This window comes from Lontra canadensis, unplaced genomic scaffold (assembly GCF_010015895.1).
Source record: "Lontra canadensis isolate GAN:19392208 unplaced genomic scaffold, GSC_riverotter_1.0 scaffold4, whole genome shotgun sequence".
Classification (NCBI taxonomy): Eukaryota; Metazoa; Chordata; class Mammalia; order Carnivora; family Mustelidae; genus Lontra; species Lontra canadensis.
Genome location: NW_022630998.1, coordinates 54,065,152 through 54,092,616, shown reverse-complemented (window position 1 = coordinate 54,092,616; position 27,465 = coordinate 54,065,152). Strand labels below are relative to the sequence as shown.

General features: G+C 41.3%; 1 protein-coding gene across 8 annotated transcripts in view; it reads right to left on the bottom strand.

Moving 5' to 3' along the window:
- The window catches only part of PPP2R2B (protein phosphatase 2 regulatory subunit Bbeta), a 455,910-nt gene that overhangs the window by 213,275 nt on the left and 215,170 nt on the right, over positions 1-27,465 (bottom strand). The gene's annotated exons all lie outside the window — the stretch shown is intronic.

Genomic DNA, 27,465 nt, shown 5'->3' with positions numbered 1-27,465 from the left:
AAAGAAAGGGTACTGGTCGTCTGCCCTAGACTCCAGGTGCTCGACAACCTAGACACACTGTGTGTGGCCCCTTGGCCAGCAGCCTCTGCAGGTGCTGGTGGCCTGGAGAGATGGGCACCGTGGGCCCCACCCTGATCCCTGGCATCAGGACCTGGCATTTCATAAGACACCCATCTCAGCTGTTTGTGCACGAAAGCCTCAGGACCACTGGTCTTCAAAATCCCTTCTAGCTTTATCATTCAATCATTCAATCATAAATGGTCCAGAGTTGGGCAGTTTGACAACACGGCCATTTCATGAGACTCTGCAAAACTTGCTATGCATGGGTGAGGGGGCGTGCTCGTCCGGTCAGTGCTCTCTGTGGATCTTCTACCTCCCTCATCACAAAGCTCATCAACACTGCTATCCAGATGTGTGTCATATTAAAGAATACTGTACCAAGTTTGCTGAGTCCTAAATTGTACCAGATATGTAGTATTAAGGATATTCATATAGTGCTCATAAAGTATGTGATTAAAGACATAAGGCAGCCCTGGGAAGTAGGTCTTATTTTCATCTTCATTCTACGGATAAGAAACATGAATCTTGGAGAAGTTAAGTAACTTGTCCAAGATCACACAGCAGGAATTTGCCTGAGCTGAGATTTGAACCCATATCTCACACCAGACTACGCACACACATGTAACCACCATGGGACACGCCCTCCCCAATTACTTGGTTAACAGTTCCAGCGCACCTTCTAAATATTCCCATTCCACCCTTGTACCTGGCACACCATTCTTGATACTCTCCCTCCAATCATACAGTATTTTACCGCTGTGCCATCTAATGCAATAACCAAGAGCCACATATGCTATTCAAATTTAAATCAAACTAAAAATTCAGTTCCCCACTGCACTAGGAATATTTCAAGTGCCAAGCAATTGTGGCGCCTGGGTGGCTCAGTTGGTTGAGCATTTGACTCTGGATTTCGATTCAGGTCATGATCTTAGGGTCATGAGATTGAGCCCTGTGTTGGGCTCTGTGCCCAGTGGGGAGTCTGCCTGAGATTCTCTCTCCCTCTGCCCCTCCCACCAACCTGGTCTCACACATACTTTCCCTCTCTCTAATAAAGAAATAAATCTTAAAGAAATTGCTTAGTAGTCACATGTGCTTAGTGACTACCATGTTGGACAACACAGATATAGAATATTTCAGTCATTATAACCAATTTTATTGGATGGCATTGTTTTAGAAAATAAAATGGCTGAAAATTATTACTCCATTATTGGCCTTGTCCCTTATTTTACTACTTTTTGGGGCTGAACAGTCTTAAATGCATGCTCAGGAAGTTATCTCAGCACCCGTCCCCTATGGGGTATGATGCTCTCCGGGGAGGAACTGAAAGACCTTGTATATCCAACAAGATGAGAGCCCTAAAACTTGACCCTGATTTCAAGTTCAAAGACCACATCCACAGAGGAGATGTGAGGCTTTGGTGTGCATTGCTAGCCTTGCAGCCTTGGACTTTATGATTCATCGTGACAACTACTCATTTCTGTCAGGGGAAAAAAAAGTCCAATCAGGCAGAGTTTTATTTCCTCCCTCACATAAAATAGACCTGACTGGCCAAGGTATCTCCAGGGACACCCGCTATGGGGCCTTAAATTACTCAGTAACACTTCTAGTCAATCCCACTTCCATGTTGGAGTTTGCAATCAACATTTATCTCTATCGGACAGACCATCTGCAGGTTTCTAATACCACTTTTATTATTACCTTGTAAATGCAAAATCCTCGAGGCAGAAATGCCAGCTGCTAACAGCAGAGTATGTATGAGCACCCACTTTTCCAGTGACGGATGTCCCTGGTCTCGGAGAAAAATATACCAAGGATTTGCCCAGAAATTGGGTCTTATATGGATCCAATATCAGGGGTTTTTGGGGTCAGTTCTCTCCAGTGATCCTACAGACAAAGAATGACCTTCCCTTTCTCTACCACACATAAAGCCTTGTATAGGGCTGTCACTCGTTCTATATTAGAAATTGAGGCAAATAATGGGGACAGACACTCTTACCAAATGCTCAGAACCAGAACAGTTTCTCTGACAGGTATTCATAAATAAGAATAGCTATTATTTATTGAGCTCCCTGCTTTTGTTTCTCTACTAATTTAGCAAATGTTCACCACGTGGCTATTTTGTGCCAGACACGTGCTATGATCCATCAGGCCCCCAACAGAAGAGTTCAGACTCTCACAGAACTCTCAACTTACTGAAAGAGTGAGACAATCGAGTAAGCACCCAAATAAATGGATAATGATAAATTTTAATCACGGCTGGGGAGTAAAGAAATAAAGTGCTATGGTAGAAACTAAGAGGGGAGACTTTATTTAGACGAAGTGGTCATAGAAGACCCTCTCTGAGAAGGTGGCCTATTAGCTAAAACCTGAAGGATGAAGCAGGTAGCCGGTGTGGGCAGAGCCTGCGACCAAGGACAGAGAGTTGAGACTGGGAGGTGGACGGAGGCCAGATACTGCTGAGTCAGCCTCATAAGCAAGGAGTTTAGATTTTCTACTAAGAACAAGGAGAAGTAACTTGAAGATGTGAAGCAGCAGGATGACATGTGTTTTGATTTTAAAAAGATCATTGTAGCGGAGGTGTGAAGAATGGATGGGGGGGTCAGGGGTGGGGCAGAGACCAGAAGGACAGAGATGGGGTAAGCGCTGGGTTCTACTCCAGGTGGAAAAGGAAAGCAGTTTGGACTTATACCATTCTATAGAATGGAGACAGAGGGAAATGGAAGAAGTTGCAAGGTATTTTGGCAGAGTACAGAAAGGACCTAATAGCCATCCTATTGTGTGGGGTGAGGAAACGTATGGAATGAAAGATGACTCGCAAGTTTAGGCATGAGTAGCTGGTGGGCAGTGGTGCCTTTTACCAGCACTGTGTTGGATGTTTTGTATTTATTATTTGCAAGCCTGATGATTAACCTTGCAGAAGTTTGTGTTAACATGTCCCTTCACAAATTGGAAAACTCAGAGAGATCAAGGCACTTGCCCAATGTCACACAGCTTGTGAACCCTGAAGCCAGTATTTGAACCTTTGGCTGGTCTTCAAACCTCATGTGCACCTTTCCCTTTGACTTCATTGCTTCCCCACAGCATTTCTCAGTTGTTGGCTTCAAATCCTCACAGCTTCTGTCTCTGTGTTGGTCCATATTAAGTGCTGTCCTTGGCTTAATTCTCTGCTCAAAACATTTCCTTTTTATGGAACCCTGTGTCCCCTACCTCTACATCCACTTAGTTAACACTTACTCCCCCAAATCTTAGATGTGGCTTCCATTCTCCTGTCTTTGCTCCCTTAATGGATATCAAACTTTATAGCAATGAGTTATGTAATTGTTTGATTTCTCCACTAGATGGTAAGCTCTAGGAATGCAGGACATACATGGTATGTCCTTCACTGCCCTGCTAAGGCCTGGCACAATTCCTGAACCTATTCAGTGGTAATTCAGTGAACACGTACTAAATAAATTCCTAGTCGCTGGTCAAGTTGAGAGGATGACTCATCCAATTTGATGAGTCACCCAAGGCATCAGAAGCCTGGATTAGGGGCCGCCTGGGTGGCTCAGTTGGTTGGGCGGCTGCCTTCCGCTCGGGTCGTGGTCCCGGCGTCCTGGGATCGAGTCCCGCATCGGGCTCCTTGCTCGGCGGGGAGCCTGCTTCTCCCTCTGCTTCATGCCAGCCTCTTGGCCTGCTTGTGATCTCTCTCTCTCTCTCTCTCTCTCTCTGACAAATAAATAAAATCTTAAAAAAAAAAAAAAAAAAGCCTGGATTAGTGTTCCCATCAGCGTGCTGAGGGGAACTGGAACTTAGATCTGGGTTAAGTTTGGGCTTTTATTACTAACTAGTTAGTTCTGTGATGTGTAGAATTTCTTATCACCTCTCTGTACCTTAAGTTTTCTTGTCGCTCCAAACAAAGAAAATCAAAACCCGGCTCTCTTACCTCATGGGATGAACAAAAACATCCAAACGTATGTGAAGGGACATGAAAGGTATAAAAACCCCATTTGCTAGCTCATCGACATAACATCATTCCCCTTTAGCATGTCCTAGAGCTAAAGTTTCTGGAGTCCAGCAGATCTGAGGAAACTTGGCTCTACTATGTTGCTATTTATGTTTGGGCTAGTTATCTCCTCTGAATTGAACTAATGAGGATAACAGAACTAATATCATGGGGCTCTTCTCAACATTTAATCAACTCTAATATATGGCCATGTGTGTGGGTGTATGTGTGTAACAAATAGTATAGAGATGGAACAATGCCTCGTGCATAGGAAGTGCCTAATAAATCTTAACCTTTTTATTATTCTTAAAAAAAACAAAAAACAAAATCCACCTCCCTTTACACACACACACACACACACACACACACACACACACCCTACATACCAACTCAAACTCTATATCATGAATTTTGGGGTTGGGGCGCCTGGGTGGCTCAGTCAGTTGAGTATCCATCTGACTATTTCAGCTCGGATAGTGATCTCAGGGTTGTGAGATCAAGCCCCTCATGGGGCGCATGTTCAGTGTGGATTCTGCTGGTCCCACTCCTGTTCCTACCCCCACTTGTGCTCGCTTTCTCTCTCTCTATCTCCCCACCCCCCTTCTCTCTAGCTCTAAAACAAAATCTTTAAAAGAATTTTGGTGTTAAATTATTTGAGAATGTATTTTTGAAAATGTCACTGAGGATGAATATTCTGTCATACTCAACCTCAGGAGCAACCTTTTCAAGTCTGGTTTCTGTAGTTTTGTACCTCAGAACAGGTCATTTCAAAAACAAGATGCTCCTTTAAGCAGGACTGCTGCTTGACATTAGCGTGTAGCTCTGTTCAGTGGGGACAAATCCAAATGAGGGCTAGCAGCTGCCCTATCCTTAGTGAATTGAAATAGGCCATATGGGAAGACAATTTTTTAAACTTTTTTTTTTTTTTTTTGAGAGAGCAAGCACAGGAGGAGCACAAGCCGGGGGAGGGGTAGAGGGAGAAGAAGAAGCAGACCCGCCTCTGAGCAGGGAGCCTGTCCTGAGGCTTGATTCCAGGGCACATGTTTGACTGAGACACCGGGGCACCCCAATTTTTTAAACTTAGCATCAGGACAGCCCTTCCTTCTAAAACTCCACTTCCCAATTCCAAATCAAAACCTTCTATTTTCCACGCTCTGCTCTGTTGCTCCTCCAGTTACTAGAAAATCTGTGGCCTGATACTGGACTCCCAAATAATGACCAAACAAAAGACAAAGGGCCTTGCTTAAGGAGCAGCAAGAATAAATGGGACAAAGGGTGCCTTAACAGATGGCAAGAAGAGCAGAATCCAGGATTTAGTGAGGACAGAAATGGAGAGAACATTTGGGAAGAGTCCTGGCAAGATCTCAGGAGTTTAGATGGGACAGAAGTGGAGAGAACATCACAACTAGGAGAAGGCAGGAAGAGGACAGCAGATTGTGGTGGTTAAAGCCCTGGGCTCCAGCACTTGCTAAACAAGGACTCTCTGAACGTCTGGCTCCTCATCTACAAAATGGTGAGCATGAGGAGGATGAAGGAACAAAAAACACTTAGCACGGTGTCTAATATTAAAGATGCATTCAATAACTGCTTTCTTTTAAAAGATTATGGGCAAAAAAAAAGGAGGTAAAACATCCCCCTTTTGAAATGTGTACCAAAAGGCTACAGTTAAAAAGAATTTGACCTTCTTTTGGCCCTTTGCCCCCCACCCCTTTTGTTTTTTGGATGATCTTAGCTTTCTAATTTACCAAGTTTTCCAAATGCTGCCTGCTTCCTTTGTATGTTCTTCTCTACAAGGAATCCAAGGAGGATCCATTTATATTACTTCTCCGGCAGCAGCAGCATCTCCTCCAGAGCACCCCCAACAAACGTGCCCTCTGGCTCTGCCTGCACTAGTCTGCTGGGGGTGCAGGGGGGAGTGCAGTGCCTCCAGGAAGGCCCCTATTCTCTGAGAACTTGGCGATGAAAGCTCTTCTCAGTAAGTCAGCACACACCTCGCTGTTAGTAGCAATAACTAGTCCTAATTAGACCTTCTGGAGTTGAAACCCTGTATTCCTCTTCCCGTCAAGTCATGGCACACCACTCCCTCCTGCACGCTCTCACTGTAGGCTGCTTGTGGGCGGAGATGCCGTCAGGTTCACTGTCATCTAGAGTTGTCTCTCAGAACCTCAGCACACAAAGGTGCTCGAGAAACCTCTGAAAGATATGCATCCAGCAAAGGATTTAAATATCCACTTCAAGGAGTGGTGATCTCAAGTTCCTTCAGGAGCCCAGGCACGTAACAGAAAAGGAGCGGTGTGGGTGGAGGCTAATTGGGGAGTGAATGTGCTATCTAGAGGTATTTGAATTCTAATTGTTTTTAGAAGAGTCCATTAGCAGAACAAACCCGTTTACAGCTGAGTTGTTGCTTGGGTCACTGGAGTTTGTGAGTCCATTTTACATTCTGTCCCCCTTCATCACTTCAATTAGAAATGTGAATGTCGTCAATTACTTCCTTTACAAATGCTAACTTCCAGCATCCCTAAGGATGGGCAGGCAGGACCTTCAAAACTTAATTATTTGAAAATTCATTACCTTCCCCTGAAAGCTACTTCCTTGCAATTTTTACCCAATGGTCCCTTTGAGGCTGGCAAAACAAATTGAATTCCTCCTCTGTTTGATTTGCCTGCAAATATTTAAAGATATTTACCACCCCTCTAACCCCACTCAATCTTCGCGAGATTAAAGTTCTTTCAGCGGCTCCTTATGTCAAGATCGCAAAACTCCCACTGTTCCGTCCATTCCACTGTTTGTTTCCTCTTCAAAGTGGAGTTCCACACAGGTATGTACATGTTATTAACTACAGTGGGAAATTTTGGCAAAGATCCAAATATACAATAGGATATTGGTAATTTTTGACACATTTCCTAACACGGATGGTTTATGCATCTCTTAAAAAGCATGATGAAAAGCCTAGACCTATGTTCCTATTAGAACAAGTCACATTACAGAATGTTGCATACATCATGATCCTATTTTTCCTTAAACTAATTAAAACTAGGGGCACCTGGGTGGCTCAGTGGGTTAAGCCTCTGCCTTCGGCTCAGGTCATGGTCTCAGGGTCCTGGGATCGAGCCCCACATCGGGCTCTCTGCTCAGCAGGGAGCCTGCTTCCTCCTCTCTCTCTGCCTGCCTCTCTGCCTACCTGTGATCTCTCTCTGTCAAATAAATAAATAAAATCTTAAAAAACCAAAAACTAATTAAAACTAATCTGCATAGGATAGAATATAGAAATGAAAATATTGTCCAAAAATGACTTCTATGATCAGGAATAAAAAAACAACTTTTTTAAAAAAATGTGGTTTTCAGAAATTAAAAACTTCAGATTGCAGATAATTTAACATGAAAAAATTTGAGATGGCCCCTCCTTTAATCCAGGTCAAGGTTTAAAAAATCAGAGTCCTCTGGGGTTATGGACATTGGGGGAGGGTATGTGCTATGGTGAGTGCTGTGAAGTGTGTAAACGTGGCAATTCACAGACCTGTACCCCTGGGGCTAATAATACATTATATGTTAATACAAAAATAAAAAATTATTTTAAAAAAATCAGAATCCTCAATGGGAAGAGAGCTTCTAAAACCCGTGTGTTTAGTCCCTACCCCACCTCCTCCAGCTTGGAACAGTCAGATGTGGGATGAGGGGGGGGAGAGCGGACTTATGAGTATATTTGGAAATAGACTTTTTGGTGATTTCCATGCATACCACTGGTTAAGAATCAAACCAGACACTAGATCTCTGTTAATGCAGCCAAACATTATATCCCTTCTCTTGGCAGCCACATCATTCTTTTGACTCGCTCTTAATGTTAACTAAGACCCTGGAGGCTTGTTTTGATGAGCTGTTCTTAAGGGCCATTCCCCTCCCCGCATGCATGCAGGTGGCTCTTTGAGACTTCAGGGAAGATATTGGCATTGATCCCCATACAATTCATGTTATTATTAGGTTGGGCCCATCAATCTAGACTGTCAAGATCTTTTGGTTCTGGCTCCTCCTCCCAGCTGTGAGTAATCCTAAAACTCAATCAGAATGACATTTAAGTACTTATTATACAAATGTCCTCTTTCTCAAGGTAAATGTTCTCAATGTCATCTACCGGAAAGCCCAAGACCTTTTTTATTTCACCTTCTGACCTGGACATCCTCTGACAGGTGCTCTTAGGACAGCCTTGTCAACAACACTGAGGACAGAGGCTGTCTTTCCCCTTTTTAACTGGATCACAGAATACAATTTGGAAAGGTCCTCTGTTGCCGCTTAAAGGTCTCTAACTAGGGTGTGTAAGCACTAAATATTTGCTTACTGTAAGACACGTTTTAAATATATTAAGCCGCATAAAATAAAAACATGCCCCCAACCCCCAACTCACTTGCCACAGTGCTCACTGTTCACAGTGCGGCCTTATACAGAAGGCTCTAGGCGTACTTCTCTGCTAGGCTTGGTTTTATCTCTTTCATCAACAGTCAAATGTTTCTGCCAGCCACTTCATAATTATAATTTTATTTCAGTATCAGTTTTAAAAGCAACACTTGATCATTGTAACTTCCAAAAACCATGTGAAGCAGCCCAGTTCATAGCCATGAGAGGCAGAGCAAGTTCGTTTTGCTGGTGCTTTAGCAACCTGACTGGACCTGATGATTTCTGAGCAGCCTGCATGTGGAACGGAAGACAAAAGTCCTTCCCAAATGCTAGACTTTGTTGGGATCATCTAGATAGCTGAAAAAAGTAACAGCTGCCCAGGACATGTTCCCCAGAGATTCTCACACGGTAGGGCTGGAGCCGGCCTCAGGACTACGCTAGTACCTGAGGCTATACTAATGATGGGCAGGATCTGGGCCCAGGGAACTCCGATTTGAGCTTGGTGCTCTGGTGCCATCCATCTTGCCTTCTCCTCTGGGCTTCCTTAGTTCCTCACCTGCCAGTCATATCACTTCCCAGCCGACACACTCCCAACAGGAATCCAGCAGCCTCTGTGTCTTCTCATACTTGAACCCCCAGCCCCATATATTCTAAGAACTTACCTTCACACAGGTTAAAATTCAACCAGGCTGTTTATTCCGTGCATCCTAAACTTTCTGTATGCCTGTACTACTACTGTTCTCTTTCCCTGCCCTGTATGTACTCCTTACATCTGCCTATTTATTCCTGCATTCTCTGAGGTTCTAGTCAAACACTGCTTCATCCACAAAACCCTCCCTGATCACCGCCCACTTCTTGCCTCCTTGACAAAGTGATCCTCTCTTCCCCTGAAACCTCTACTCCCTTTCTCCTACTTGGGGCGCTCACCTATTCCACTCCTGTATTATAATTTATTGACTATATCCTCCATTTCCAACTAGATTACACATTGATTTATGCAACAAACATGCATTAATACATGAATCTACAAATAAACATACAAAAGGAAAGAGGGGGAAGGAGTACGGAAGAAGAATCAGTGAGACCCCACCTTCCCCTCTGCTGGCCAGAAAATATTAAAAGCATCCAATCCATCAGCACCCAACCTACCAAGTGCACACGCAGAGCCTGGTTGGTGGATTCCTATCGGCATATTTGACTATAAGGAACTTAGCTTATCTCCTTTGCTGGTAACTCAGGTTTATTACTATTTAAATATTTCCCCATGGCCTCCGAGCTAGGAGATGATTCCTTGGAGGAAAAGGGGAGATGCTGCAAGACTGGGGTGGGGGGGCTGCCAGACAGAGCAACAGGTGTTGTGTATATGCCCCTTGGAGGGCTCTGCTATCATCCAATCTGACCAGTGTACACATCGCTTAAAGCTATTCCTTGAATTTAGGTAAGTCCTGCCTGATCTGGCCCCCACTTCTCTCATGGCCTCATTGGATGGCATCCTCTCACCTGTTCATGCTGCTCAGTCCCAGAACCTTTTCCCCAAAGTCATGTGTTTCTCATGGCCTTGCTTTATGCTGCTCCCTCTACCTGGCATGGCTGCTCTACTCCTAAGGGTTAGCCTAAAGGTCACGTCCTCAGGGAAGTCTTCCCTGCTCCCACAACACTATGTCAGAGGATCCCAGCACAGTTTACAATGACTCTGTTAGAAAGGAGCCTTTGATCTTGGAATAGGTATTCCTTCTATGATTATTTGATCAAGACTTCTCTTTCTCACTAGATTTTAAACTCCATGAGGGGAGGGAGTGAAGCTTTCTTATTTGGCTGCTCTATATCCCTAGCATCTGGCATGCTTATGTATGGCACATATGTTGTCTATATAATATAAGCTGAGTAAACAAATTGAAATCCGAAGATATCCATCTGTGCTTAAAAACAACAAAAAAAGACAATTAGGTATGGAAAAATCATGGGAATTTTTGCAAAGCCTCCAACTCTGTCTTCTCTCCCTTCTCTTGGTTGATGGATATTTTCTACACACCATCATCTCACACAGAGATTCTTTTGACTTATAAACCACTAAGCCTGTTTTGAAGATACCTCAGAGAACCCTCATCAACATGCACCCCATTGTTTCAAGGGAAACATTTTTGAGCATCTACTATGAGCACACACTATCCTCTAGGCATCTTAGGTTATGTGATTTTCTCGATGACCCAGTAAAGTCTGTTCATTGTTTTTATTTCACAGATGAGAAATCTGAGAGTCAGACAGACTAAGTTACTTGGCCAAGATCATAGAACAAGTAATGGCAGGAATCGAACATTGTTCAAGAGGTAATCAATGGAAAGGACGCTGACCTGGCAATCAGGAGGTGTGAGTTTTAGTCCATCTCATTCCTTGGGTGACCTTGAACCAAGCATGTAATCTCTGAGTTTGACTTCCCTGTATACAGGAATAAGACCAGGCCTCCAAAGTTTCTGAATAGGAATCAAGTACAGTTTGCTATAAAGAGTGATTATCCTGCCTCATTCCCCCAACCCTCAACCAACAGATGGCCTTCTCCTCATTTGAAAATCGAACACTCCTACCGAGGTCAGTTGTGCCTACAAATCATTGTAGGCTTTCTTCTCCTGCACAAAATCTCCAGCTGGAAATCAGCTCTAATTCTTCCTCTTGCTAGGGCCTTGCTGTGAATAATATATTTCGAAAATGAACTATTTTGGGCCAAGAAATCTGTAAATCAGAGCTGATTCATCACTTTCACCATCAGCTCTTGCTCTCCTGCTTCTTCTGCTTTGTCAGATGAAGACATTTTACCTCCACAAACAATTTCTCTTTGGGTTTCATGGAGAGTTCACCTCAATATTCTGTGCAAATGATCAAAAACATGAAGATGGACAGAGTCTGAAGAAATAAATCTCAACTAAATAAAACTCAGGTGCGATAGGTGTAGTCAGAGACATAACCATAGTAGAATCAGAACGGAAAGCGACATGGCACCTGCCTTTGAATGTGCTGATTCCAAAGGCACCAATTCATGATTGTCACAATTACTAAAGAAGAGGGAGATAAAGACTATTCCAGAAAATGTACTACTTAAAAACCAGCTCTAGTTAGCTTTAGAACTCACGTAACTCTTACCTATAAGATTTACCTTTCTAACTATTTTTCTTCGATAAATATGTACTGAAATGAATTTGCTGTGAGGAATTATGGAGACAAAGCCTTAAAAAGATGCTGGGTAGGGGCACCTGGGTGGCTCAGTGGGTTAAGCCTCTGCCTTTGGCTCAGGTCATGATCTCAGGGTCCTGGGATTGAGCCCCACATCGGGCTCTCTGCTCAGCAGGCATCCTGCTCCTCCCCCCACCTCTGCCTGCTTCTCTGCCTACTTGTGATCTCTGCCTGTCAAATAAATAAATTAAAAAAAATCTTAAAAAAAAAAAAAAAGAAAAACATGCTGGTTAGACTCAAACAGCCAGTTTAAGAATAAAAGCAACTGCCATGGCTGCTCATTTGTGGATTATTGTGAATTGGCTTGTTTTCTTAGAGGCACACATACTCCTTCACAAACCCTCCTTCATGCAGTGGGAGTTTGGGATGCTATTAAGAGCAACGTGATCACAAAAGCATACCACTGCAATATGAGATGGGAAAGGCCAGCTGTGTGGTGACCTTTCCTCCCCATTTCTCTTGCTCTCTTCTCTGCGCTTTGGATCTTCTTTCCATATCCACCTGCAAAGCTGGCATCTCCCTGTGGATGCCAGGCTGCTCAGACTCATTTAGTCCCAAATTTACCACCACCTCCTCCATTCTCCAAACCTACCTCTGCTCCCGCTTCTCTTATTTAGGTTCTTAGGCCTGCATGCACACCACCGCCAAGCTAGAAACCCAGGATTCACTCTGCACACCTCTCTCAGCTGTGCCTTGATGTAGACAGAAGCACTACTGACCTTATTTCTAAAGTAACATTCCATACATCTCCTCCATTCGCTATATATGTCCCAAGCGGCCTTCATTCTGGCCACACACTGTCTCTTACCTGGCTGAGTGCACTAGCCTCCCCCCAGACCTCTCACCTGTCATTTCATCTCTTTGAAAGTGTCATACTCCAGCCACATCCCGCCTCTCACCATGTCACATACCATGTAACTTCGCCACATACCATATAAATCCAAAGACAGGAAAAGACCTAAAAATACACACATATGCTCACTCTCCCTCCGTGTCTCTCTCTCTCCCCTCTTCCCAACACCAAAAATTAAAAAAAAAAAAAAACCCACAGATAACACTAAGTACACAGAAATACAAGAGCACAGATCCTGTAGTTACACTAACTTGCCAGCCATTCCCCACATTAAATACCCCTCTCTCACATTTCCCTATTTCTGCTTAGAATATTCTTTTCTTTTCTTTTCTTTTCTCTTTCTTTCTTTCTTTCTTTCTTTCTCTTTCTTTCTTTCTTTCTTTTTAAAGATTTTATTTATTTATTCAACAGAGAAAGAGAGCTCATAAGTAGGCAGAGAGGCAGGCAGAGAGAGGGAGAAGCAGGCTCCCTGCTGAGCAGAGAGCCTGATGCGGGGCTCGATCCCAGGACCCTGAGATCACGACCTGAGCTGAAGGCAGAGGCTTAACCCACTGGGCCCCCCAGGTGCCCTAGTATACTCTTTTCTAAGATGACCTTCCTTCACTATCACATCACCTGATCATGTCCCTTGAAGCTCTTACCCTTCCAGACCAAGTTCAAAGCTATCCTTGTTTCTATGAAACCGGCTGAACTTGTCCCCCCTGCTTCCTTCTCCCTGCAGTCAGACCACTCTATACATGCATATCCCAACCTAGCAACAAGGTTTGTTAGCCTGCCCTTCCTGCTGGGTAACGAAATCCTAAAAGGCAGCAGAACTTAGCAGTAGAGCGTGGGCTTTGGGGGCAAAAAGATAGGGGCTACAATCCCAGCCAACTCTTACCAGCTTGGGAAAGCAAATTCTCTGAGCCCTCATCCTCTCATCTGAAAAACAGAAATAATCCATGACTGCACTTATCATGAGCACTGAGTAATGTACAGAACTATCAAATCACTATGTTGTTAATCTAAAAGTAACAAGACACCGTATGTCAACTATACTTCAATAATAAAATAAAAATAGAGATAATCCCATCACTAACTTGATAGGGTTGGAATCAGCAGTCAATGAAAAAGACCACAGTTAATAAAAACCACAGTTAAAAGTTAATAAAATGGCAACCACTATTATTAAAACCATTTAAGGGCCCTGTGTCCCGTACTCAACAAATGTTTAACTGCATGAATAGATTCAGCTTTCAGCCCCTTCAACGTCATAACCATCACATCAGAGCTTCCCAACATTTAGGTGGGAGCCAAGCAAAGGAGGTACTAATATCCTCATTTCACTCATGGGGAAATGCAGATGGAGAACACAAGTAAATTTGCCCAGGACAGAAAGTCAGTTGCTCAAGTGAGAGTGGAACTCAGCCTTCAAAAGTTGTATTACAGGTATAACATCTTGTCACATTTTAGAAAATGAACGCACCTAAAAGTGGCAGCTCTGTCTGGACATTTACACTACGCTGGGTAATTTCTAAAACATCCTTATTTTACAAGAAAATTAATTACTAAAATAACCAATCAGTAAGATCCAGAAATAAAACTGGCTCCCCAAATTAGAGTAGAGCCTTGCAAATGAAAACACAAATTTGAAAAAGAGATCTGGAGAACATAAATGAGATTATGTCATCCCCTTGCTTCCAAACCTGCTAATAACTTCACACAACCCTCAGAATAAAATCCTCCTCTTTGTCATGGCCTCTATACCTCTACATAGTCTGGATCCTGTCTACCTCTTCTGCTACTCCGTCTTTACTCATAAGGCTCAAGTTGCACTGGCCTTCTGTTCCCCATACTCTCCAAGCTCATTACTGCCTTAGGACCTTTGCATTTGCTGTTTCCTTTCAGAGAGTCCTCATTCCCTAGATTTTACCCATCTTGGTTCCATTTTGTTATTTAGGTCTTAGTGTCAAGACTTTCCCTGTCTACTTTATCTAATGTGGGTTCTCCACTGCCCATAGTTTCTATTATATCATTAACTTGCTCTAATCTCTTTCTGCTATTTATCACCATATAAAATTCTTATTTGCTTTTTGGATCGTACTCCCCCCGCCATAACAGGAAAAAACCACGTTGATCTTGTTCATCACTTTCTCTAGGACTAGAACACTGCCTGGTATATGTAGGTATTTAGTCAACACTAGCTAAATGGATAAATACATAAGTTTCTTTTATCACCAGTAAAACATCAGGGAAGTTCCTTCCATGCATTTACAATCTAGACTGATAGAAGATCCTTGTAACTGAAACCAATACAGTCCCCAAAATATGAACTCACAGGAAAAAGTAAACCAATACTAATCATAATTCTTACGTCTTTCAGAACAAAGGACTCTTGTTTTTATTTATATCCAAGGAAAACAGAGTCTTTTGGCAAAGGAAACTGTTTGGAGACACTCCCTCCACTTGAACCAAGAGGTCACACATGCTTCTTCTGCAACTTGGAGCTCAATTCCCTGTTCTGGTTTCAATTTGGAGAGGTGATCTGACAGCCAGAGGTCACTTCTTATGGTGGACTTGCTCTGTTGCTAGAGAGTTAACTTACAGGACTTGTCACATGAAGAGAAAATGTGCATCAAGAGGGAAAGAGGGACCTTTAAAGTAATTTAATTTCAGGGTTAACTTTAGAATGATACAGAAACTTCATTTCTAATGTTATGGTACCTAATCCACTTGAAAGCTAAAAATCCTGAAAAGTGACTTAATTAGCCATGTCCAAAACACATTCTTCTCAAGCAGAAGGATGAGATGATTCTTCTCTCTGTTCTCCTGAATTCTCCTCCTAATAACAAAAATATAACAGCATCCACAGCCTACCTGTAACCTAGCACAGTGACCATAAAACTCAGCAGAACAAATGTCCCTATTGCCTCATTTCAGGTTAATTTTAAAAATCAAAGTCAGAAAAGACTCAATCATGCTTATGCTGAAATCGTCCTTGATTGTAAGCAAGCAAGTACCATCCGAAAGGTTAGGACTGGGACTCTATTTCTTTCCTGGATCTCTGGGGGTTGGTGCATGTGTGAGGTGAATCCAGGCACAAACTCCAAGCTCTCTCCCAACAAATTCCATTTTTAAACATCTGTACCACAAATTTTTCTTTATCAGATGCCACAGGAAGTTACAGAAAGCAAGGTTTGTATTGGATATATGTACTTATGTCAAATCTGGTAACATTATAATTTACTATAGATCAAAGAACTTATTGAATGTGAGGTCATTTCTATTATAAAAGCTCAGAGCATAGTTTCATTCTCTTATCCCAGCCTTAGAAACCAAATAGAGAGGTGTCTGGGTGGCCTAGTCAGTTAAGCATCTGACTCTTGGTTTCAGCTCAGATTGTGATCTCAGGATCATGAGATGGGAGTCCCACGCCAGGCTCCATGCTCTGCTTGAGATTCCCTCTCCCTGTCTCTCTGCCCCTCCCACTTATACTCTCTCTCTCTCTCTAAAATAAGTAAATTTAAAAAATCAAATAGAGGGTGCCTGGGTGGCTCAGTGGGTTGAGCCTCTGCCTTCGGCTCAGGTCATGATCTCAGGGTCCTGGGATTGAGTCCTGCATTGGGCTCCCTGCTCAGTGGGGAGCCTGCTTCTCCCTCTGCCTTGGCTCCTCCTCCTGCTCATGCTCACTCTCTCTCTCTCTCTCTGACAAATAAAAAAAAAAAAAATAAAGCCTTTAAAAAATAAATAAAAAATTAAAAAATCAAATAGAGGGGCACCTGGGTGGCTGAGCCAGTTAAGCATCTGCTTTGGGCTTAGGTCATGATTGCAGGGTCCTCGATCAAGCCCCGTGACAACTTCTCTGGCCAGCAGGGAGTCTTCTTTGCCCTCTATGCTCTCCCTCCCTCCCTCCCCTTCTCTCTCTCTTAAAGAAATAAAATCTTTAAAAAAAATCAAAGGGTATGTGTCCAAATTGGTGCCTAGAACTCACCTTGTCTCTGTTCATATTCCTGGTGACTACCTCTTTGGTCTAAGTCCAATTAGTGCAGATATTGCTTGTTTAGCATGTATGGTCTACTCTTTCTAATTTATGGGCCTGTTTTTAGGCTACTTAGGTCCCTTCTTCAAAAGCTATAGGATTAGCATCTATGGATTTCCATCTGGTCCTTATCATCACAGAGAGGAGTCAGCCATTCATTGAATCATTGAGTTTGGGGAAAAGCACTGAGTAAAAGGGGGAAAAAGAGGTTACACTAAAAAAAGTGGACTCATGAAACTCAACTGTGGTAATTATTCAAATGGGCTTTAACAGAGATGGAAGGAAAGCTGTAGGAAAGCACTTCACAGTAATTAATTGAGCCTCTCATTCTAAATTGAGAAAAATAAAAAAATCAATAATTTCAAATGTGTCATACTTATTGACACTAATGAAACCTCCTGAATAAGCATTTAATGCAACTCCACTGCTATTTTAAATTTACGTTCATCACTGAATGAACATTACAAGGTCAGGTCAGCTCCCTTGGGCTTCGCAGAGCGGATGCTATCAAACAGACAGCACTTTGTTCATGCTGTATAGGGAACAACCCTTTGGAGAGTTGCTGAGCTGTCCCCGGTGCTGAAAAAAAAGCTGTTCTTTCCCCTTTGGTTCAGCAGGAGACACATATTCAGAAATGACATGGTATCTCATAGTCCAGTTACCCACATGTCCATGTTTATTTGGGAAAAAAACAAAACAAAACAAAAACCCAGACTCTCCTAAGACTCTGATTTCCTAGAAAGCTGTAGTTTCATTTATGCTCTATCAGTAGAGTCTGTCACTTTACTCTTTTTTTCAGCTATTAACAATCACATTGAGGTATATTAATTTGCATGTGCCTGCATTTTTCTCCATAAAGTATTTTACCTCCAAATAAACTGCAAGCTCAAAACCTGTGGGAATACTTACAGACTTGTTGGAATATTTGGTTTCAAATTTAGGCTTCATTACTTATTAGCTGGGTAGCTTGGCTGAGTCAAGTTACTCTGTGCTCCGTCTCCTTCTCTGGGCAAAGAGGTGAGTACTCTCCCAGTTGCTAAGTACTGGGGAGGGCCAAAATGCAATGGTGTATTTCAAAGTGCTCTTCAACATGCTATTTATCGCATCACAAAGTTTTCTCTGTAACACAGATTTTTTTTAAAGAGTTTATTTATTTATTTGACAGAGAGAGACACAGAGAGAGAGGGAACACAAGCAGGGGGAGCAGCAGAGGGAGAGGGAGAAGCAGGCTTCCTGCCGAGCAGGGAACCTGATATGGGGCTCCATCCAAGGACCCTGGGATCATGACCTGAGCCGAAGGCAGAAGCTTAATGACTGAGCCACCCAGGGGCCCCTACCACAGATATTTCTTAACACAGCCCTCACAATTTAGCTTTTGTTGTCTCCTTCAACTCAGAATGGGTCTGTGAAAATTCAGATCCCATGTCATACCTGGGGAATCTTAGGAGTAAAGAATGCACAGAGAGACTGACTCAGAAGAAGGCAGAAAAGCTGGAATCTATAAAATTCAGACACCACTCAATCACTGAAAAATTAAGGTCCAAACTCTTAGTCATCTCCTGGCTCAACATCAGCTCCTCTGCAGTGCTTCCTTCCATTCACTGATATAAGGCCCCAGTTAGCAAGCTACGTATACACAGATTACCCAATTTAATCTGAATATTCACATTTTGCAGATAAAGCAACTCGTCTTGAATTAAATAACCTGCCCAAATAAAGGAAAAGTGACAGAGTCAACATTTAAAACCAGGTTACTCTGAATCCAAAGCTTACTCTCTTAATCATCATGTCCATAGCTCCCTAAATCTGAATGGGTCCTTTGGATATAAGTGAACTTTGAAGTTGGTGAGAATTTCTTGGGTCTCATACTAGAGCAGAACTTTTAAGAATAAATTATCTAACACACTAGAAACCATAATGAAAACACTTTTTTTTTTGAACAGGGAGAAATTTACTGTAATCTTTGCCTTGTGAATGCTAACCTGATGTAAAAAATACCCTTGATGATATGATGCAACAATTCAGAAGGGGAGTCAACCGCAATGACAAGGGCAATGACTTACAAATGACCAATACGGCATCACCAAACCAACCGAAAGTATTACCCTGCATCACCAAGGAATTCAAATAACATGTACTTTAATTTTTTTCCTACCAGAATTCAAAACTCCTCAACCCCAATAATTATATTTTAAAATTTCATTCATTGTGCAAATCCTTCTCTTATTTGAATCCTTTCCATTCTTAAAGATCCATTGATATTCTCCTTCCTGCATGAATATCCACAGATGGCTCCAACTCCTAGTAATTTAATTTTTGTCTGTATTAATATCGCTTCTGCCTACACCAAGTATTACGCAACAAGTCACTTACTGTCCTGGTAGTTCTCCTTCTCATGTATTTAATACATATTAATTAGTAAGATATAATTAAAACATTTATACTTTCTTTCTCCAGTCTTATCGGAGACTGACTCATAGTAGGTGTTTAATATTTGAACTGCAGTTGGCACTTAACTAGACTTGACTGAAACTGCTTACTGAATTTCTGCTTTCTCCCCATCTGTTTGTGGATCCCGTTAGGGCCACAATGTGGAGGCTGTGTGTGTGTGTGTGTGTGTGTGTGTGTACATGATACTCGAAAATGTATCCTTTGTGCAAAACATATCACAGGAGCTTATGCATGTAATTGGAATAAATGAAGGACTGAATAAATGAGCCAGTTAAATTGACAGGGATTATCTTACACTGAAAGCCCACACCCCTAACCTGACCCTAAGAGCTATTTGCAGGAAATTTCAAATCTAATTCAAGTAGATAAATTATGTTCCTACATGAATTTATTTTATTCGACAGGAGAATCACTTTTAAAGAACCATAGGTGATAAGTATATATAAAAAGTATATATAAAAATGGTATGATGAATCATAAAAACTTACATGGGAATAAAAGGGAAAGGGCACCCAGAATACATCAATTATTTTCTCAGTGTTTTATAGCAAGAAAATGCTGAGGCATTGTACTTCAGCACAGAGCTGAAAAGAAATTTGTAAGAATCCTTTGCAAAAGCATGCAAGATGTTGTTAACTCCATGTACTTACACATTTATTCAATAATATTTACTGCAGTAGATGCTGGGGTTAGACAACTGAACAAAAGCAGTATGTTCCTGACCTCATAGAACTGACATTCTAACACACAATGAGGAAATAAAGCTCTCTCGCATTTGTTTATACAGTAAGTGTTGTTCAAGAATCAATTCTGAGCATAACACTGGGTTTTTACTTTCTTGGCCTGGCTGCATCTCTGATGTTACTCAGTGTAGAACAGATGATACAAGCAGTTAATCTGATTTAATAAATCCTTTAATTCTCTTGGTAAATACTAGAAAAGCAAGGGGATCATGGAGAAAGAGGGTCCAGAAATAGACTTTAATCTCTTTTTCCATCATCTTCCTATACTCTTAAAGAGAAATACTGAGACAGTTCCTTGAGAGAGCAATCTCAGCTTTGCTTAGGGGAAAAAGAATTGGGAGTTTCCAGGGATATATTTGGTGTGTGTGTGTGTGTGTGAGAGAGAGAGAGAGAGAGAGAGAGAGAGAGATAGGTAAGGAGGCTTTCGTTCATGGTGTGTGTCCTGGCTCCTGCAATGGTCATGGTTCAAGGGGTTAAGGACCAACCCTTTCCTGGCACAGACATGCAGATCTCCATGAATTCTGCAATCCATGATGCACATTCTCTAGTTCAAATCTTTTCCCCCTCTTTGCTTTGTTGTGATTTTTCTACTATACTCTCAAGTATTCCTTTTTTTTTTTTTTTTCTAAACTAAGACATTCTCTCGCAATTTTACATGTAGTGTCTGGATTAACAGAACAGATTCACAAGACGTCCTAAGGAAGAAACCTGTGTGTCAAAAACTGTATCAATAAGTGACACCCACAAACTAAAATCAGGGGCTGATGCATTGCTTTAAAAATGCCCCTTATTTATAGATAACTTAATTGCATTAAGTGCCAAAGAATGTACTGCTTTCATTGTAATGAGTTTTTATGGTCTTAGTCTTTGGAAGCTCAGATTCCATCTGTGACAGCAGACTGTGGAAGAGTTGGGCTATTAATAGCTGCTGGTACACACTTACTCAGAGCTAAGAGGCCCAGGGCTGTAGAGACAGCCAGATGGAGATAATACCACAGGGTGAGTGTACGGACAAAAAGATGATCTATTTTTTTTTCCACCACAAAACAGACAACACTAAAAACACAACAATCCTGTTTTATTGCAAGCCAAACTCTCTGAGGAAATTTTTTTTCTCCTTTCTAGTTCTCAGGACTGGTTCTAAATTGCATGTGATTTATCATTGTTTCTGTTGTTCAAATAACTCCTTACAGAGGTTACAAAAACAAAAACAACCAGGTGGGTTAACAACCTCAATTACTAAAATGAAATCCTGATACAGATATCCAGTTTCCTGATATAGAAAATCGGGAACAAAACAATTTGGCAATTATTCAAGGAAAAAAACCCTATGATACTGGGCAGTCTTTTGAATCAAAAATGTTTTCCCATACATAGAAAAAGGAACAAAAAACCAGAATGAATAACACATCAGAGATTTCTATGAAGAAAAGTTTCCCCCCCCTTCTTCAAAAAACTGATTTAGTGTGATGTAACATGATTATGGTCTTAGTTCATCTTTATTTTAATGACAGTATGAAAACACACTGCAAGACAAGAGTTACATACCTACCATACCTGATGTCTAATGTCATGTTGTGATTCTTTTCGGCCAAAGTTTAAGGGACAACAATCCTTTTTTTTTTTTTTAATTTATAATAACTTGTCAGGTGAATAAGAGGAAAAACTATTTTAAATATGTGATTTGTCACAAAACTGGCTAAATTCTATTTTGGTGGGGTTGCACAAAATGGGGGTTTTAGGTTTCTGAAGTAAAGGGATATTCATGGGAATGCTTACACACAATGGAAAACAGTATCACTAAAAAATGGGCAGGGGGTCAACACATCACCTCGTCTGGTCGGCAGCAAGGGTAGAATCACGTTGTTCTCACGCAGACAAGCCCAACTAAAGGCAAGAGGTGCAGCTGCAGCTACGAACTCATTCTGTTGTCACACTTTTAGGAAATTCCAGGCAAGCTGGGGGAGAGTGAAGCACCCAATTTTGTAGAGATATAACAGAGATCCCACATTTCATAGAGATATCACGCAAGAGTCCGAAAAGTAAAACAAGTAAAGTAAGCAAGTAAAGCAAATCTATACAGAAGAGACAAAGGTGGCCAGTTCACACAGTTGGGTATCTGGGATATTTCAGACTGTATCAAGAATGCACAGTCTATCCTATGAACCCCCATTTTATTCAGGTAACTAGCTTTACTTTACAGGCAAGTTCTTTTCTTTTTAAAATAAAAAATGGTCCATCATAAAATAATGATAATCTATTTTTAACACAAACAAATTGATTAATAGTTCAGGTTCCAGAGCCACACTGCACTGAATTTACTGTCTGTGTCTGCATCTGTCTAATTGCTTAAAACTGGGCAAGTTTCTTAACTTCGATGAACTGGTACTTTCTCATCAATGACAAAGAGACAGCAGGATCGTGAGGGTTAGAGACGATACTCCATGCAAAACTTATTGGTCGGTGCCTGGTATATGATTCAAATGCAACAGATGCATCTCCTTCTCCCTCTTCTTTTTCTTTATGATTTCTTTGTACTCTGTATTACTACTGCATGTATAGTGCTTCTAAAAATTAGAAAGGTCTGGGGGTGAATCCTTCCTAGGAGAGGCTTTGATCAATACTCTTCAGTTCACTCATCTGTTAAATAAAGCTGAACATACCTACCTTATAGGACTGTGGGAAGTAAATGAGATAATTCATGCCACAAGCTCAACACACTCTCTAACATAGGCTAACCCTGGTGCGGGAATGAGCTCCCATGATTTCACCATCCTAATCCCATCCTTTCAATAAGGTTGTTGTGGCACTTAAATGCAATAATGTATACAAAGCAGAACCACAGTGCCTGAGCCTTAAACCTTCTTCTTCCAGCCTGGTTTCTGAGACTGCATGTATCACACATTATAATTATGGTGTCTTCTGTATAGGAACTTTAATACTTACTGTTTCCAAGACCATTGGGTGACTTGCTACTACACACTAGCATTTCACAGAGCAACTGAGGTATATGCTGTACATGCTTATTGCAAACTAAAGAGATACTGTTCCTCTTCACTGTCATCCTTTTGTTAATATCAGAGAGCCAGCTCCTTAAAACAGTCCAGACACTTCCAGCAGATAGATCACAGGCTGCTTTTGCGTCTCAGTTCATTTCCAGGCTTGTTGTTTCTTCATTTCTAGCAGTACCGGTCCTTCATTTTTAGCATTATCTTTTCTAAAATTTCCACATTAGCTCATCACCTTCAAATACTCTCAGCACTGATATATCACGCTCATTGGACAATATCATATGGGTGTGTGCAGCGTGCAAGGCTCGAAGTGAGCACATTCTACAAAGAGATTTTTTTTTTTAAGATTTATTTATTTGACAGACAGAGATCACAAGTAGGCAGAGAGGCAGGCAGAGAGAGAGGAGGAAGCAGGCTCTCTGCATAGCAGAGCAGAGAGTCCGATGCGGGGCTCGATCCCAGGACCCTGGGATCATGAGCTGAGCCAAAGGCAGAAGCTTTAACCCACTGAGCCACCCAGGTGCCCCTACAAAGAGATTTTTACCTACATTCCTCAACAGCGGGGAGATTTGGCTACGCTGCTTTCCTGATGTTTACTAACATTTCATTGTCACTAACAATTTCATTGTCATCTTTAAGCCTTCAGTAGTCACAGCAAGAGTACATGCGAAGATCTAAGGAAGCTAAGTTCTCAGGATGCCTTGAAACAAAACCTGTGTGTATTGTCATACAAAATTCCCCAGCCTGTTTGAACACTGGCAGTAGAAACATGGCATTTTCCACCTTGACTTTGCCTTCAGTGTGACAAGGCAGTGTCTAACTTCGGGGCATTCAATGGCTATGAAATCTTGACACTCCACCTACTGTGGGAATGACATGTTTAAACAGTTGCTCCATTCTCCCAGGCATTTTCATATTAAGCTCTGGTGAATGGAAAGTAATGAGATGGACCATGAAGTGCTCTGTCAGGCAAGTAATGCCTCTCTCTCCCTCCTTCTCTATCTCCCTCTCTCCCTCTCCCTGTCTCTCTCTCTCCCATCCCCTAGTCTCCTCCGAGTAGCACAGCTGACAACTTCCAACATTTATTAATATCGATCCCCTTGTCTTCTAGCAATCAATAGTGAATGTCCAAAGAACCAAATAATATTCAATGTGCAGAACTGTATTTTCACATAATACTGTGGGGAAATTAGAGACAACTTATTATATGAATCTGTTTATCTCTTTAAGATTAAGAAATTACTACTACTTCTAAACAGATTCCAGGGTTTTAGATAACACGGCTGTAAAATAGCCCTGGGGAAATGATCTTACTACTTCTCTGGTTACATTAACTTATTGTCTAATGATTTCCTTGGTAAAATATGATTTTATGATATCTAGACTTCTTAAAAAGATACCTGCTATAGATGGTAAATTGCTTGTCTTCTGTTAATGTTAGTACTTAACATTTCTGAGGGCTTGCAGTGAATGCACTAGGCAAGATATTAGGTGTTTTACATACAAAATCCACTTCATTCTCAAACTAACTCTATGGAGGTAAGTCCCATTATTATCATTCATGTTTTATACAGATAAAGATATTGGCATTTTGAAAATATGGGGACTCAGTTAAGGTTGTAACAAATTAGTGGCAGCACTAGAATTTAGAATTATTTTGTTTGACTCAAGAGCCAAAGGTTTTAACCACTGCTTTACATGTCTTTCTTGGTGAAATGTACTATTGTTTAGGCTTATCTATAAATATTACAGTTAACTCACCTAACCTCCTTGTTATTCAGGTCTCATTAGCAAGGCACAGAGCTCCAATTGGTGCTACAATACTGATAGCATTTCCATATGAGAAGTCCTAAATCTTCACAGTTTTCAGAAAGGTGACGTGGTTTGGTTTGTGGTCCAAATGTAGACTTCAGATATCAAAACAAAAGATGATCTAAAAAATTTCTTAAGGATTATCTACCCATCTGTACTTATAGTCTAGTAGAATATTTAATACCTAATAATCATTCAATCTAGTACATATTTTTTTTCATTTATTTGGAGAGAAAGTAATGCTAAAATGTTCCTTTAAGAACTTTTCAAGAAACTAGTAATTGTGAAATGTGGCCAAATCAAATACAAATTTCAGAGATTGTTCTGAGTTCCCAGTCTACTGCTTTGCAGGTAGCACAGAGCCCAGTTCCACAGGAGAATGGGCCTGCTCCGTCCCCTCTCAAGGCATTGTTAGTTCTAAGAAAGATCTTTCTCTTTGGTGTGTCACCTGTCCACATTGAACCCGGAATGACCACTGCCTCACATCCCTCCTTCCCCTCAAGGTTGTAAGATTTAGAGAATGAGAACATTGTACAAAACCTTAGAACTCAGTGTATTGTAGTCCTTGTAGTCTACATTCAAATCAACAGAGGCCCAGAGAGGTGCTGAGGTGCTGAGTTGGCATGGCCAGACTCAGGTCCCAGTCCTACACGTCTACTACCATCCTATGCTCCCTCGCTTGTGTAGGCAGTACAGTGCAGGTAACTGGTACAGGATTATCACTTGTGAATAAGGCTGACAGAATGTCCTCACAGCTTAATGTTGTTCACCAGATATTGCTTTAACAGATGCTACTAGTTCTGCCTCAAACATAGCCTGTATATTTTGTTAGTTACAGCCTAATGATCTGGGTTGGAGTCCCAGCTCCACTAGGCATAAGCTATGTGACCTTAAGTAAGCAACAAAACCTTCCCAAGCCTGGGTTAGAAAGTAGTGAACATACCACCAACTTCACGGGGTTGCTTGTGATGCATACATGCAGTAATTCATATTTAATACTCAACAATATGTCTAACACATAATAAACACTCTATTATTTTATTATTATTATTTTGCCGCATCGTGACAGGAAATTTACTATTAGGCCAGCAAGTAATTCTGTCTCCGACTCCCTGCCTATTCAGTGGCCAATAAACCCACTGCAGTCAAGATACCACTTGCTAGATCTCAAATGGGCAAAAATATTCTCACTCACTCCCCACCCACTTGGAATATGAACTCCCTGTAGAACTAGCTGTGACGTATTGTTTGGCTGTGAGCTCTCACAAACTTCTCAAGCTCTTCACTGGGAAATGTCTCCAGCTAATGTGCTAAGAAAGGTCCACTCATAATCTTATGGTACTGATGTATAGCCCAGTACCCAATATAAGGCTATTCTGTCAAGATAATAAATAGTATTGCAATCTACGGCAAAAATTGCATTCAACTTCCGGTTTCCCTTGCTTAAGGGTACTGAGTCAGAGGGAGAGAGGACTCCAAATTCCAGCTAACTGTACTCTGCTCATATTTTGTAAAGTTGAGCTGGCCCTGTTTTGCTACTAGGGTAATACCGTTTGCCTGCTTTCCTGAGATGAATCCTCTAGAGACTGCTACTCTCCCTACTCCTGGACTTTTCAAGGAGGCAGTGGTTGGGAGGTTCTGTGGCTTTGCCTAATGAGTGACAGCCAGGTTTCTGTCATCTGCAAAACACAAATATCTGTGGAACCCTGAGACCTCTTCCTTGTAGAGACAAGTCATTGCCAAAGGTCACAGAGATAGCTGCAGACACAGATGTAGTATTAGGACATATTGATTAGTCTTCTGGTTAGCTTTATTATGTAATTGACACAATCCTATCTTGGTGAGGTAGGGTGACATTTTGACATTTTGACATTGCAGCCACTGCACTTGCCTTATGCATCAAAGACAATGGAGGACTACCTTTCTCTCAAGTTCACAGGCCTCAGAATCTATCTCCACCTATCTATCAATCAAATATATATTGAAGACTTGGTGTTATGTGCTATGACAATAGCAGCATCAATAATAATGGTAAATAGTGTCCTGGAGTTTATAATTTAGAAATGAAAATAGTCCATATGACAAATATGTTAGAGTCCTATAGGTGCAGGCAGAGTAAACTGATGTGGCCATAATGTGGCACAATGAAGTACTAGGACAGTAGTGTCCAATAGAAATAAAATGTGAGCCACATATGTAATTTTACATTTTCTAGTAACCACATTGAAAAGTAGGAAAAAGTCCAGATGAACTTAGTATTACGTCTTATTAATTTTATATCTTATTTATTTTGTATTTTATTTAACACAATGTATACAAAATATTGTTTTACATGTAATCAATATTAAAACATTACTAATGAGCTATTTGACTATTTTGGCACTCACCTCTGAAGTCTGGTGTTTATTTACACTTACAGAACATCCCAAAAGAACCAAATATCAAAAGCACAGTGGCCACAAGTCACATGTGTGGTGACCTTACTGGATAGCACACTACTAAGAAGCTCAAAAGAAGGAACAATTGCTTCTAGAATAGAGGAAAATGGAATTGAAGGATTAGACTTATGAGAGACTTGGATATCTGAGCTGATTTCCCTAATGTGTTTGCTCCCTAGTCCCATGTCTCACTCTGCAGTAAAAAAATGTCTTTCTCAGTGTTTTATGAGCTCCTCATGAGAAGATTCTATGTCGTATCCCTAACAATGAGCTTAGCATATACTCATTCTGGTGTTCATGTCTTTACCCATTAAATAAATATATTCAAGAAAAATAAAAATGGTCACCTACCACTTCTCAGATTCCATGTTGTTATTTTGCCTACAATCTCTCTAACATTTATAATGATGTTGCAATGAGGCACTAATAGTATTCTCTCTTTAATAAGAGAGTAAGCTAAAGCATGGATTTAAGGATTTC